The sequence below is a fragment of the Humulus lupulus genome, chromosome 1 (assembly GCF_963169125.1).
Source record: "Humulus lupulus chromosome 1, drHumLupu1.1, whole genome shotgun sequence".
Classification (NCBI taxonomy): Eukaryota; Viridiplantae; Streptophyta; class Magnoliopsida; order Rosales; family Cannabaceae; genus Humulus; species Humulus lupulus.
In genome coordinates this window covers 143777143-143791267 of record NC_084793.1, presented here as the reverse complement: position 1 = coordinate 143791267, position 14125 = coordinate 143777143, and positions in this window count along the sequence as shown.

The window sequence follows — 14125 nt, the reverse complement described above, 5'->3', positions numbered from 1 at the left end:
GTGCCCATATATATATATGTGTGTGTGTGTGTTGGTATACCAAGTCATGTAAATGCCCTTAATAATTCATATTATATAAATTTCTGAAATCTTTGTGATGATCAAAGTGGGGATATTTTATTTGTACTAACATACTATAATGATGTAATATTGTATTAAGTTTTGAAGAATGAGAAGTATAAATATTCAGATTGTACAAAAGTTTGTATATTATCTTAAGCTTATTATTGAATATTTAGTAAGTTTATCTTTAATTGTCTCATGTTCCTCAAGTTTATCTTATCAATGAAATTGTTTTCCAACAATTGATAAACTTAATGTACTCATATTTTTTTCTACTAAAAAAAGTCTTCATAAAGTAATAAAATAAAACATTAATGTTTTATAATTTTAAATTTTTTCTCAATGATCAACTAATTTGATTTTAAAATGTTACTTCAAAACGATAATTCGTTAAAATGTTATTGAAATTAATAATTTATGACCCAAAAATCATTTTTGAAATTTTTTTAAGAGCATTCATCTTTAAAAATTCCAAATAAAATAAATAAATAAAATAAAGTGATTTTATTAGTAAATTTAATTAATAAAATAGTGTGTATAAGGGTCAATTTTAAATAAAAAGATTTTATTAATAAAATTTAGAAATTGCTTCCCCATTTAGTAGTAAAATTTTATATTTTGTTTTATGAAATATAAATCATAAAGTAATTTAAAGAAACTTTATGGTAAAATTTAAATAAAATGATTTATTTAATGATAAAAATTAAATTAATAAGATTAAGAAAATCACATTTGGTAATAAAATTTTATAATTTATTTCATAAAATGCAAATTATAAATTTGTGTCAACTACATAATATGTTTCATAAAATTCAAACTTGTTAACTTTTTTATAGTTATTGTTATTAGGAGGGTGTCACAATACCAGCAGAGTTAGATTTGTTATGGATCGAAGTTGGATAAACATACTTGATAAGTTATCACCAGAATATGCTGCTGGTATAAACGAATTTATAAGTATTGCAAGTGATTCCATTAACTCTAATGGGATGGTGTTATGCCCGTGCTGGCGATGCATGAATAAACAATCACAATCTATGAATGTGATCAAGTTGCACTTGATCACTCATGGTTTTCTTAGTGCTTATACTAGATGGTACCACCATGGTGAGGAAGTAGAGGACATACAAGATGAAGTGCTAGTTGATGTTGAGGATGGTGAACCAGCTGATGATTTGGCTGCAGGCTTACACGATGCTTTTGGTTGTCAATATTTTGATATCGGTCCAACTAGTGATTTCATTGACAATGAATTCCCTCGAAATTCAAGTGACAAGTAAGATGCCTTGTTAGATTCGGTTCATAATCCTTTGTATGAGAATTGTACAAACTTTTCTGTCTTAAGTGCAGTCGTAAAGTTAATGAATTTGAAGGTGATTAACAAATGGACAGATAAAGGATTTGACGACCTTTTGAAGTGTCTTAAAGAAATATTACCTGTTGGTAATCGTTGCCCGATAAGTTATTATCAAACACGAAAGCTTCTATCTGAAGTTGGCTTAGGGTACGAGAAAATTGACGTGTGCCAATATGATTGTGCATTGTGTTAGGAACGAGTTTCCTAATACGCAGCGGAAAGGTGGTGTTGTTGGCCCAGTGTACAACAAAATTTTTGTAACATATTTAAACTACCTTTAAATATGCGGATCCATTAATATACATACATTAATCATAAACAAGATACTAATAGAAATCATACCTCTTGAAGCCTATCAAGTGTCCTTGCTATCTTTTCGTATTTAGAACGATCTTCCTATCCAAGCCGCTCCACGTACTCACACCAAGATCTTCCAAAGCGTTCTCTACACCTCAAGAAATGTGTGGGCACTTAGAGAATGAAGGATAGTTTATTTGTGATTCTTCTTGATGTACTCAACTCATGAGATCAAGAGAATAGGCCTGAGAATTGGTTTTTTATTTTCAGGGAGAGAGAAAACTATCGTTCTATTTTTCACAGAGCGAATGTGTAGAGTAGTCTCATTCTCTTTTCTTATCTTATCTGAATAATTTTCTGATCAGTCATACTTAACAGAAAAAATTCAAAATTTAAAAATTAAATCTGTAACCATTTTACAATTTAATTTTTAATTAATTAATTATTCCATTAATGAAAAAATACGAAAAACCAATTTTTGAATTATCCATTAATTAATTAATTAAACAAATAAAATTGAAAATCCCATCCCTGAAAAAAAATACTGCTCTACACGCCACACACAGTCTATGGACTGTGTGTGAACGCGTAGCTTCCTAATTTCTAGGGATATTAGTTTTTCAAATTTTATTTAATTATTTATTCAAATTTCTTTGTCAGATAAGATCTAACAACCTGATAGCTAATTCAAATTAACTATCTTTTTAATTAATTATCAAATATAATTAATTATTTGAATAAATATCAATCTTTTAAATTCAAATCCAATTTGAACATTATCTGATTATTTTCTCCCACTCAAATAAAGATATTTAATTAATTCTACTAATTAATTAAACCCAAATTTTCGAAATTAAATATTTAATTTATTATAATTTCAAAAAATTATAATTAATTAATTAATTATTTAATTAAATTTCGAAAATTAATTTAATTATTTAATATAATTTCGAAAATTATATAATAATTAAATATTAATTAATTTGGTTAACTACAACTAATTTGTAATTAATTAATTAATCACCATTATCATATAATTGCATATTTGGCCTGAAGAACAAATTTCTTCCTAAATATGTCTTTAAACTATTTTCCCTTCATATCAACTCTTACCTTGAACAGTGTTGATAGAGCCGCTATGGGAACCTATGGACCTATAATTCCAAGCTCCAATAAATTTGAGATTATTAATTAAACTCTTTAATTAAATAATCTTAATTTATTAATCTCATGATTATTCCACTATAAATATGAGATTGAACTCTTGTAATTATAGACATTTCATTTACTGAGTACTTTATAATCATAAAGCGTCCATTGATTTAATCATTGCATACAACTTGACCCTCTAATAATGGTTCATAATTAATCGGGAATAAAATTACCGTTTTACCATTTTAATTATGTCTTGTTTCCTTAAGTACCATTGACTCTACTAGTGAAGGTTAATTCATAACTAAATTATGAATTTAAGCTCAATAACCTTTCAGTCCCAAAAGTCAACCCTTAAGAGAACCATCATTCAATCTCTCGCGAGAAGGTATAGATTCCATATCTGTATACTATGTCCCCAGCCATCTATATTAATGAGTTCCCAAAACAAAAGTTTTTAGCCTGATCATTCTGACAGACCCTAACAAGTGAATCAAAGAACTCATATAACATAAACAGGAGTTCATAGTAACCTCAGGATTAAGATCTATTTGTATATGATCATCAGTTGATATATTTAATTAATACTTCGAAACGATATTCAACTAAGTATTAATAAACATATCTGGTCCAGTTCTATATATTCTCTAATATATAAAGCACCTCCACTAAAGTGTCCTACCACACTAGTGATCCGGATCTAGATCACATGTATTCATAATACTAGTGGACCGTACTTGCAGTAATTAATCTAAAGATTCCATAACTTTATTTTACTGCGAACTATTCAAGTTCATTTATCTTAAACACAATCCTCTCGTACTAATACGTGTTTGAGATTACATTCATGAACTTAGGAATTTTCCTGATATTTACATAATATTATCATAGAATAATATAGTCCATAAAATATATGCATAACAAATTCAATTTATTTATTTATTTCATAAAAACAATGTCTACTACATATGCTTTCAGGGCACATCTCCAACACATTGTTCTACGGTGAGAATGCAAATGCTACAATGTGCCCTGTATGCAAATCTAGTCGCTATGTACGGAATAAAATTCCACATAAACGACTTGACATTTTCAATTCCTTTGTTCGTCCAATAGGGGCATCATCTGTCAAATTGTTGGATTCTTCCAGTAAAATCGTTCAATGGAATATATTGAATAATTGTGTTGATGTTATTCAAGACTATCTCGAGTAAGTAATAATCTTCTTTACTACTCCAACAATATACATTTATATTTCACTTACTAATTCATATCAATTTGATATATGTAGTGAGCATAAAACATTGTTGGAAGAAAGGGGCCTTTCAAGCGAACAAATTCTTACTGCCCAAATGGAAGAATTCCCTTCTTGGTTTAAGACAAAGGTATATATGGGGTTATCATTAGAATTGTTTCCCCATTTAAGAAATTTCTAAGTAATATGTTTCTTTCTTCATGTAGATATCTGAACTGCGAGTCCAACAATCTTCTCTAGGAAATGATGATTTATATTCTCTATCTCAAGGTCCATTAGAACGATACATTAGTTATCATAGTTGTATTGTAAATGGTGTTCGTTTTCGGTGCAAGGATCGTGATGATAATCTTCGTACACAATGTTCTGGAGTTTGCACTGAAGGGACCATGACAACGATACTATTATGTATTATGGGGTTTTGCTCGAGATTTTACAATTGTCTTTCCTTTTTGATCTGAAAGTGTTTTTATTTCGTTGCAAGTGGTATAATTCAAATCCTAAAGGAAACTCTATTTTTGTGGACCATAACTTGACATTCATTAACGCGTCCACAAATTGGTTTCCTGATGAACCATTCATTCTGGCAACTCAAGCACAACAAGTTTTTTATTTGCTTGACATGAAGCATGGTTTAAATTGGAGAATTGTTCAAAAAGTAAATCATCGATCCATTTATGACATTCCAGAAATATCCCATGTCGAGGATGACTTCTTGAATAATGATGTTTTTCAAGAAGACCATTCATTTCAGTTGCCACCTTTTCAACCGACTGAGGATTTGATTGGAAGTTCCTCTTTAGTGCGTAGAGATGTTGCACCTTTAACTCTTTCAAGCAAGTTTGTTCAAATGAATATTGGCGGGAAAGTAGATGAAGATGAATTTATTGAACTTAACAATGATTTTGATGATGGAGATATCTTCTTTGATGGAGAAGTGATATGTTCTAGTGATAGTGAGACAGAAAATGATTTAGAAGAACAATTTGATGATGACACGGAATCTTAAAAAAATTGTTAGTTATCATTTTTTTTATTTTACATGTATTCTTTGCGTTCTATACATGTAGTCTCTATATATGTATTCTAATCTTTTTTTTATTTTATAAAATTGTTAGTTATCATTTTTTTTTATTTTACATGTATTCTATGTGTTCTATACATGTAGTCTCTATATATGTATTCTAATCTTTTTTTATTTTATTTTATAAAATTGTTAGTTATCATGGCACCTGGACATCGTACAACTCGTTCCATTGCCCATGCTCAACAAGATGGACCAGTTGATGAGTCTAATACTGCTAGGCAACAACCTGGTCGCACTACTCGTTCCACCATTCATACTCAGCAGCCTAGTCAACAACCAGATGTTCGTATCACTCGCTCTACTATTCATGTTTTACCACCTCGACCAAATGCCCCCACCACCCGCTCTACTACTCAGGGTGATCCACCTGAAGTTAGCATTCCCCCTATTGTTCAGAGTCAACAAGTTGTCTCTGTTGCCGACTCTGCCACTGAACATAATGTATCTCAAACACCATCTGGTATGTCTCATACATTTTACATTTGATTGTTTTAAAATTAGGATGAAATTAAACTTACCGTTTTTTTTTATATAGAATCAGCCGCTCCTAGTAGTAGCAAAACACATGGGCCTACTTGTGGATACAAAACTGCTAGTGATGCTAAGGCAACTCAAAGTGGGAAGTTACCTGTTGTATTTGAAGCTGAGTGTCGTCAGCCTATTTGTGGAAATGCTGAAAAATTTAATAATGAGATTGGATTTGTTGTTCGCAACCATGACACATTTCATTACAAGGATTGGAGATTTGTCCCCGAGGATGTGATAGCTCCATTACGACATTTTCTTGTGGTAGGTTTTATATTAAATTTTTTTCAGTTATAAATTAAACTAATATAAAAAAATTATTAATTTTAGTTTATATAATTGTAGGATTCATTTGATATTAACTTGCATGATGAGACCACTATAAAATGCATTGATGATCAAATGAGAAAAGCTTGGAAGAATTTCAAGTACAAGTTACATGGATATTTCAAAGAAATTGGAGGAGAAGAAGATGTTGAAATGGCAAAGAGGAAACGACATCCTGATTTGAAGGATGATCACCAACAAGATTGGGAAATGTTGTGTGATCATTGGTTTTCCAACGAATATAAGGTAATTACTTATTTTCTTAAAATTACAATTTTATTTGTGTTAATAACTTTTCTTATTCTCTTTTTTAGGAAAGGTCGTTGAAGAATACTGCTAATCGTTCAAAGAGAAAGTGGGAGTCTAGAAATGGATCAGTTTCAACACCGCGACATCACATTAGAAAGGGAATGGTGTTAGCTTCTCCCACTGGCCAAATCGAGACTTGTCGTCTAAAACATTATGATGAAAAAAAAGGAATATGGACTGGACCAGATTTAACAGAAATATATGTAAGTATAAATTTTAATTTTTAATTTTGGAACTTTTTTATAATTATCATTACTAATTAGAAAATAAAATGAGTATATAGGATAAAATGATGGCGTTAAGGGCTCAACACACTCAGAAGAAATGTCTCATAAAGACATTATGGAGCGTATTCTTGGACGCTCTTCTGCACACTTGAAAGGTTGGGGTCGATCTTTTTCAAGTACAACTTCTACTTCCCAACGCAATCCAACTGAGTCAAATAAGCCAACATATGATGAGCTAGCCCAACGCCTTGATGAAGCAAACAACCGACTTGATTCTACAAATGACCAACTAAGTATTGTTGTAGAAATACTAAGGAAAAACAATATGATGCCATCGCCTCCGTCAGATCAATGTTCTGATGCAAATGTCGGAAATTCTCCCGTCCCTTCAATGCTAGAGGAACAAGATGATTCTTAGTTTTGTTTATGTTTTTAATTCAAAACTTTAAAGATAAATTATTATGGACATTTTATCTTTTATGTTTGTTTGAACATTTTATAATATATGTTTATTTAATTTTATAAAAGTTGTTTGATTTTTAATTAATTAAATTAATTTATCATCTATAAATAATTAATTTTAAATATTTTCCAAAATAATAATTCAATACTACCTACCAATAAATTATACTATTGCCTACACATATTTAAGTGTAGGTAAATGTGAGACCTTAATACCTACCAATAAATTAAATTATTGCCTACACATATTTAAGTGTAGGTAAATGTCCGATCCGGATACACTGCCACGTGGCCCAATAAGCTACTGGTACGTGCCACATCATCTACCACGTCACCTGCCACGGTGGAAGACACATCATTTTCCATGTCAGCTTCCTTGATACATAATTTCCACGTGGAGTGCCACATCACTTGCCACGTATAATGCCACGTCAAACACTAGGTCAATGACACTGACTCATTTTTTGTGGGGCCCACACGATTTTTACCTACCAATATACTAATCGTAGGATAATACCTTTCTTGACTAACTATTACCTACCAATAGGTTATTGGTCAACATTGGTAGGTAAAGGGATTTACCTACCAATGCACCATTTTTACCCACAAATAAAATTGGTAGGTAAAGGCTGAATTTCTTGTAGTGTTCCCCTTTCTCTCTCTAGCTCACCACTCTCTCTCTCTCTTCCTCTCTTCCTCTCTTCAACACACGGCAGCCACAAGAAAATGGCTCTCCTCTTCACCTCATTCCCCATTTAACCTAATTCTCTCCATAATAGTCTACTAAAGAGAAAATGTAACTTTTCAATTTCTTATTTATTTTTTTAATTTCATTATTTTTTTTATTATCACAATTGATAGGAGATAAAGATGATCACTCACTTTCCTAAAATAATCATTTTCTTCTAATTTTAATTTATTTACTTTAGAAAATAAATGGAAAAAAAACTCACTTCCTTTCCCACTACACATACACGTCCAACTCACTTGCCCTTTTTTTTTCTATCAATTAATTCAAATAAATCTAATATAAGGAAGTATAAAGTGTGTAGAAAATCTACACATGTGTACCATGCTACCATACACTAGCACACACTAAATCACTAGGGTACATCACTATCTACCATGCACCTTAGTGCATTCAACCAAATCTCACATAATCACATTTTTAGAATAAAAATAAATAAATATCATTTAACAAATAATTTCACAAAAATTATACAAACAATTCTAACAAATAAATAAAACAAACAACAACTAAATAAAATAAATAACATTTAAATAAAACAATTCACCACACTTAACACTTAAATAAAATAAAACACAGAAATTTTAATAATTAAAAAAAATAATTTGGTGTACTACAAAAGATTGATGAGATTAAATGTCATGAACATAAAATAAAAGAATTAAAATAAAGCTATTTAAGAGAATAAAAGTAAACCAATTATGATTTGAAAATAAGTTGTAAAAGAAAGATTATTAAGATACTAGAATCCACAAAATGTAAGTTTAATAATATTTATTAGTATATTGATTCCAAAGTTTTAGTGATAGTTAAAATAAATCAAAACTATCATGTTCCAAATAGATTTATAATTTTAAGCACAAATTACTTCTAAAAAGATAGGATTTTTCTTCACTTTTCAAAATATATAATTTCAAAGTATTTAATGTGAATCAACCTAATGAAACAACAAAAAATCAAATAACATTATTTATAAGGCAAAACATAATATTTTTGTTCTAAGCATTGGATGAATACAATTTAATGACACATCTTACACAAAGAAAATTATGTTTTGCAAAAATGAAGAACAAAGTGAAATATTATCTAACAATCTAAAATATGAGATATTAAAGATGAAAGACATATATGTAGAAGAAAAATCCATAAACTTTGTTGCATTACAAGGGAAATCAACATTATACAACATAAATATTATCTAGTTACAAGTTGCTTCATCAGGATCTTAATAATCTTATGAAAAAGATTAGAAGCACATAAATATAATAGAAATGAAAAAATAAACAAAATACATACTTGAAAATGCTCTTGAAAAACCCCAAAATGGAAGAGAGAATGGTAGAGAGAAAATGGTAGAAAAAAAGATGGTAACAAAAAATTAAGCACCCCAAAATGGTCTTGAAATTCCATATTTATAGCCAAAATGAGAGCATTAAAATAATCAACTTAAATTAATTAAATTGATTAAATTAATTAAACAAAGTAAATATGGCATGTAGAGGTAAATTATAGGGTGTAATGATGATGTTTGTGGTAAAATATGTGGAAAAATTGGGTAAAAAGTTGGCATTTTTGGACAAAGGGACAAGGGGAGAAATGAGCTATGTTGGGCTCAAGGAGAGAAAATGGCAGGGGCTGCTTGTTGGGTGGCTGGGCTAGGCAGGGGAGGCTGCTGGCTGGGGCTCAGTTTGGGCCATGTAGGGTTGAGGCGCGGGCCTGGTGGTGCAGCTGGAGGAAGGTTGCTGGTGGCTGTTTCAGCTAGGCTTGGAGGCTACTTCAGCTGGGCCCAAGTGGCTGGGATGCTCTGAGCTGGGAGGGAGGCTGCATGGTGGGCCGGATGCTGGGCTTGGGCCGTATGGAGGCAAGCAGCTGAGGAGGGGAACCGTGGGCTTAACTGGGTCAAAGGGGGGAGCTGGCTACAGGGCTTCGGTGGGCTGGGTTGGGCAGGCCTCCTTGGGCCTAGGGAAAAATGCCATTTTTTTTCTTTTCTTTTCCTTAAAAATGCCACCTATTCCTTCATTCTTCTTTCTTTTCAAGAGTAAAATTGCAACAAATTCTCTTCAAAATAAACATAAATTAAATCATAATAAAATATTTTCAACTATAAAATAAATCAAGTTAATTCTTTGAAAATATTAATTATAACTTAATTTATATTTAACATTTAAGTTCAATAATACAACCTCAAATTAAACAATAATAATTCCAATAATTAACTACAACATTTTACAAAAAATAACAATAAAAACACACAAAAATATATAAAATCAAAATAAACCCAATAAATTCAAAACTACTTAAAAAACTTAACAAATCAATTACAAACTAAAGAACTAATCAACAATTAGCATATAAAATATGGTAAAATAACTCTATTTTGTAGAGTTATCACCTGCAATTATTATTACATAACATTATCCATCACATAGTATGTTAGAAAGGGAACTAAATAACTTCCTTACCCTGAGTCCTTGCAACTAACAAAGCGGGATTGCTTCACAAAACTCCTAAAATCAAAGTAATAGAATTTATTTTAATTCACAATATTCATAAACATTGAAAAGTACAAACTTGCATAAACCCTAGACTTAAGTCATTCTAGCTCTACTATGCCAATGTTCAAGCAGCAAGTTATATTTTCATGGAACATGCACACATCTAAGGCCTTATACTCTCCTAAGCTGAAACCCTCATAACACTATAAAAATATAATTTCCATTCCAAATCATAATCCATCAACTTTATCATTGTTCTTAAGATTACTAAACCAATAATAATTATAAAATCATCAAGACTCACATTACGTGGGTATGGCCAAAACCCTAATGTCTCTTTCTCCTTATTATTTGTTTCAATCCCATTTCAAAATAACCAAAATTCTTAAGTTATACTCTAGAATATACAAACCATTAAAAGAATCATAGAATCATAAAAAGATGACCTTGCTTTGTGGTTGTTGAAACCCTATATCCTTCTCATTTGCTTCTTTGTTTCAACAAACCTAATCACCAAAAGCCACTCTCCATATTAGCTATGAAATTAAGGAGTCAATTAGAAGAAGAAAAGAAATAAACCACTCACCTCTAACCCTAGCTTCCTCCTCCTCCCTTGTCTTTGTCCCTCCCTCTCTTCTTCTCCTCCTTCTGTTTCGACCTTCCCTCTCTTTTTCTCTTCCAAGAAAGAAAAATTAAGAGCTTTTCTTTCAATGATTTAGATGGGAAATCATCTAAAAATGGTAGGTTGCCTCTTCTTTCTTTCTCTCTCTCTCTCTCTCTCTCTATGAGAGTGATCGCCGCTAGGGTAAATGGTTGAGTAAAATACTCTAAGGTCCCTTTTATGGATGAGATATAGGTTTAAAATAAAATAATTATATAAATGGATTTTTTTCCTAACTCTAGGGTGTTGAACTTGGGACCCGACTTTGACCAAATTACATTTTGATTTTGGAAAAATGCTATTTATAGAAAGTTGTAGATAATCTAATAAGATTTCCAATGATACCATGATTGTCAAAATCGGACTTCTACAGGTATAGTTATGTCAATTTTACTACATCTGGGTCCAAAGTTACGAGATTTCTAAGAAATAAAACTTTCTCTCTTTAATCTCTCCAATTCCTTTCATTTCATTTCCTTTTAATCACAATTTTCCAATTCAACCCTTTCTCATTATAGATTATAGAAAATTCTAAAAACTATAAGCTTTTCCAAATATGGAAATTTTCCTAAGATCTTATCCTAAAAAAATTATCATAATCATTGTAACGTCCCAAATTACCTAATAATGCGTAGGGCCTTGATTAGGGGTTCAGAATGGAAAATTATGGAAATTATGTGATTTAATTATTAAATATGCGTTTATGTAATATATATGTGTATAATTATATGATTATGTGAGTTATATTATAATATAACTAGATATGCATGTTTAGATGTATTAAATATGCATGTGGGCTTGTTTCTTATCAGAAGGACAATTTTCGTAATTTGGCCCGTTATGGGAATATTTGGAGCATATGTGCATATATATGATATATGTGTGAGACCACAATGTTATGTGGATATAGTTGGGTTATTCGGTACGAGGCGATCCTAAGAAGCAAGTTAGCAGTTTAATCATAATGGGGTAAAACGCCCAGCTTGGGGTGAGCCTGAGGGTATTTTGGTAATTTAGTACATTACAAGGATTGATTAGATAATGGGAAATTATTTGGTAATTATTTGAGGATATTGGAGATAACAGGAATTTTGAAACGTTAATTATGATTAACAGGATATGTGGCAAATGATAAATCGCCCTTGAGGAATAAGAAGGCAAAGCTAAGGGCAAGGGGCATTTGGGTCATTTTGTGCCAAAATAGTGACTTAGTCACTCTTTCCTTTAGATGTAGGAAACTCAAAATAGAACAAACACTATCAACTCTCCCATTCTCTCTCACTCGGTTTCTCTCTTTCTCTTGTGGTTTGGTGAATTTTGAGGAAAACCTAGCGGAATTGCTAAGCTTGGATTGAAGGCTAGAGCTAGGGGTGCATTATCTGCAGCTAGGGAAATAAATTCTTCAATGGGGTAAGGCTGTAAACCCTATTTTGAATGATTTTCTATTTTGGTTTTGGGTGTTCTTAAGCTTTGAGGCTCAATGTTATGAATTGAGTTTTTGATGGGGTTTTAAGTGAGTTTGAGGTTGGGTTTTGTTGTTCGTTTAGTGTTGATGATGTTTTGGAACTGAAGTGTGGCTTTGGGTATGAATTGGGATGGCTTTTGAAAAGGTTTAGCTGAGGAGAAACAAGGGAAAATTGGGTTCGTAGGGTCGCACCGCGACCCGTGTGAACCGAGGGTGCAATGTATTCTGTCTGGGGTAGGCGCGCCGGGACCCTCAGGGTCAAGTCGCAGCCTGTGTCCTGGGTTCCTGGCAGGGGCTCTCTATTTTCATAGGCGCGTTGTGATCTTCAGGTCAAGTCGCAACCCGCTTAGACAGTTTTGGCCAAGTTAGGTTTTGAGTCACAGGAACTTAAACCTAAGGGCTCAGGAAGGATTCTACTATCCGGTTGAATAGAATTCGAGGTTCCAGAGGCTAGGATACGGTTCAGAAGCCTTTATTTATTCGATATTGATGAATTTCATTTATTTGATTATGACTAGGATACCGCTAGCGCTCGAGAAAGGATTGTGCTCAAGGGTCATTCTTATTATACGATACACTCAGACCCGAGATAAAAATACTGCACCCAGTATGTGATATATGTGATTAGAGCTTAGCCCAGATTGTTAAACATGGATATGAATAGGGCTCGCGCCCCTGAGAATGAGCATGATAATGATTATGCCTGTGATTGTTGATTAAGTATGTTGAATGCTATGTATTTGGGTATTTGCTATATGATATATGCTTGTCTGCATTATCTAATTGAAAAGACTTGACTTGTAAGTCAAGAATGGAAATAGTGCACTGAGCGCTGGTCAAAAGCATTGAGTTATAAGTCAAGGGTGGAAATAGCACACTGAAGGCTGGTCGATATGGTTAGACCTAACCAGGAGTGCATTATACGCTTGTCCGACCCAATGGTCATGGAAAATTCAGTGCCAGGTACGCTGAGCCAGCTCCAAGGCTGGTTATATAGATGATAAGGCAGTCGGCCTTGGGATGACTTATTAGTCCCATATCCTATGACTGGGCCTCGGTATGATAGGCCTAATCAGGAGCGCATCATACTCTTGTCCGACCCAATGGTCGTGGAAAATTAAGTGCCAAGTACGCTGTGCCAGCTCCAAGGCTAGTTATACAGAAGATAGGGCAGTGGGCCTCGGGGCGAGTCATTAGTCCCATATCATAAGGCTAGGCCCCGATATGATAGGCCTAATTAGGAGCGAATCATACGCTTGTCCGACCCAATGGTTGTGGGAAATTATGTGCTAGGTACGCTGGGCCAGCTCCAAGGCTTGTTATATAGAGGATAGGGCAAAAGGCCCCGGGTGACTCATTAGTCCCAAATCCTAGGGCGCTAAGTCCCGGTATGATTCATTAACCATTTATCTAGGGAAACTGGCCCCCATATGATGTTGTAGTAATTTATATGAATGGTATGCCTACATGAGTAGGGTTATTACTGTTAGGCAGGCTTATTATGCTTTGGTAACATGTTATTAACTGCTTATGAGCATGTTTAAGTTTCCTTGTTGAGCCTTGGCTCGCGGGAGCTATGTGGTGCAGGTAAGGGGAAAAAGAAGTTGGACAATCCATAAGTTGGAGAGCTTTGATGACGATGTGTACATATGCAGCTTCTCGAGCACCACGACCAGAATTTCTCAGAGGAACTAG